Source organism: Clupea harengus, chromosome 6 (assembly GCF_900700415.2).
Source record: "Clupea harengus chromosome 6, Ch_v2.0.2, whole genome shotgun sequence".
Taxonomy (NCBI): domain Eukaryota; kingdom Metazoa; phylum Chordata; class Actinopteri; order Clupeiformes; family Clupeidae; genus Clupea; species Clupea harengus.
The window spans coordinates 3575850-3578349 of record NC_045157.1 but is presented as its reverse complement, the minus strand read 5'-3'; the positions used below and the strand labels follow the sequence as shown (position 1 = coordinate 3578349).

At 45.9% G+C, this 2500-nt stretch overlaps 1 protein-coding gene across 1 annotated transcript in view; it reads left to right on the top strand.

Annotated features, from left to right (window-relative positions):
• Window positions 1–2500, top strand: part of hcn4 (hyperpolarization activated cyclic nucleotide-gated potassium channel 4) — a 125116-nt gene that overhangs the window by 56522 nt on the left and 66094 nt on the right. The window lies entirely within an intron of this gene.

Below are 2500 nucleotides of genomic sequence, written 5' to 3'. Positions count from 1 at the left end.
TGGAGTGCTCCTCATGGGTGCAGTATCTGCCCTTCACATCTCGGTAATTACCTTCGTCCCGAGCTTTTGTGTCTCTCTGAGAGAGGGAGAGAGAGGGAGAGGGAGGGAGAGAGAGGGAGAGAGTCGAGAAAAACAGAGAGAAAAAGTGCATTCTCGTCTCTGTACTTCAGGAAATGTCTTCTCTCTTTATTTACCTGATTCATCCATTTTCTCTCCCGCTCTTTCTCCCCGCGTCTGACATTTCCCACCTTTTGTATTCCTGTGCGGCTCATCGTGTTTCTGAGGGCGACGGGCTCCCCCACTTCTCATTGAAACAGGACTTGAGAGAAGTAGAAATGACTTGGACAGAGGTTTTTTGAAAGCCTTATCTCAATATCAGTCGAAGTATCCACAATCCTCCTGCCAGCTGCCATACTGTCCTGTACTGTGTGTACCTTACAGTGACACACGTTAGCTCTCCCTTCATACGTACTTCTTCCACTGCATATTACTAAGGACTGGTATCCACTAGATGCTTTGTACAATATGGAGACAACACGCGTCTGGAATCCTCATTCAACCAGGGCTGTGTCTCCCCACGCATAGTTGTGCCAACACACGGCACTGTTGTTATTTGACAGACATTTTTCTTCATTTTGGACTCGGTCCTCTCAGCAGGGGAGTGGAGGTCGTAAATGCGTAAACAGTTTTTGGGGAAATGCACCCAGGCCCGAACACATGCCATGGTCTGGTGTGATTATCATGACAAAAAAAAACATTTTTCAGAATGAAGTCATGATTTTGTTCCTCTCGCCGAGCACAGGTATTTGATTGGTCGGTGCTCTGTTCTAGAATCAGTCTGAACAATTCCGGAACAGTTTTGAGCACTGTGCGTGAGCATCCCTACTGAGAACTGGACTCTTTAGTGGAGATCTGATCCTGGACTCTTAGTGGAGATCTGATCCTGGACTCTTAGTGGAGATCTGAGAACTGGACTCTTAGTGGAGATCTGATCCTGCAAGCTTGTGTTCCTCCACAGGACTGCACCACTGAGGAAACTCTACTTATTATTAGTGACTTCTACATAACACTAAAGGACCTCCAGGGGAGAGGGATCAATGAGCATGGATTGATGGATGGACAGAAAGGTCACTACCGGGGCCTTTTGTCCTTTTTTGGCTCGCTGTGGACACTCTTTGGTTTCTCATTGGTCTGTAATGTATATTAAGCATTGTATAGCGTTAATGTTATTGTGTCATCATTTTTTACTTTCTTTCGAGGCTCTTGTAACTTTGCCTTTCTTTTGAGGCTTGGCCCCAGTGGAAATGAGTCTAAAAGCAATTTGGATGTGTCAACCTCGGGAGAGAGCTGATATTGATTCAGCCAGGACTACCACAGGGATCTAAAGGAAAGGGGCAATTTATCCACAAACGAGAATCTCTCTCTCTCTCTCTCTCTCTGTCTCTCTCTTTCTCTCTCTCTCTCTCTCTCTCTCTCACACACACAAATCACATTATTCTAAACAGCTGGCCTAGTTCCTGTTTCCCCCACCCTTGCTCTTCCTGAGCTGTTTCGACTCACTGCTGCTATTGCAGTCTTTACGTGTGTTCGGAAATTCAATTGTTTTTTTTTCTGTCTCTCCGTTTAAAAATGTTTTCCTTTGCTGAGAGACACAGAGCTTGTTAGTCTTCTCCTCCCCTTGGGCGTTTCCACTGACGACAGTGAGCTTTAGTGACGTGTGAGGGGCAGTCATGTGGCTGTCAAAAAACACACCCAGATGCCTCACCGTGTGGGATCTATAGACAGAGATCTCCTGTTTGATGCCTCACCGTGTGGGATCTAGGGACAGAGATCTCCTGTGTGATGGGATCTAGGGACAGAGATCTCCTGTGTGATGGGATCTAGGGACAGAGATATCCTGTGTGATGGGATCTAGGGACAGAGATCTCCTGTTTGAGGGGTCTGCTTGGAAAGACTTCCTGTTTGAGGGGTCGAGTTAGAAAGATCTTCTTTTTGGCGATCTAGAAGCAAAGAGCTCCTGTTTGTGAGGATGTAGTTTGAAAGATCTTCTGTTTGTGGGATCTAGTTAGAAATATCTCCTGTTTGTGGGATCTAGTTAGAAATATCTCCTGTTTGTGGGATCTAGTTAGAAAGACCTCCTGTTTGAGGGGTCAAATTAGAAAGATCTTCTTTTTTGGGATCTAGAAGCAAAGAGCTCCTGTTTGTGAGGATGTAGTTTGATAGATCTTCTGTTTGTGGGATCTAGTTAGAAAGATCTCCTGTTTGTTGGATCTATAAGGAAGGATCTCCTGTTGGTGGGATGTAGTTTGATAGATCTCCTGATAGTGTGATCTAGTCATTTGCATCGTTGAACGGAACATGTGTTTGCCCATGAGAGACTTTGACGACCCTCTGACGACCCTCTGATGACCCTCTGACGACCCTTTGACGACCCTCTGACGACTTCCTGGTGACGTGAGGAAATCAAGCCCCCCTGTCCCCCCTAGATCCATCATAGTAA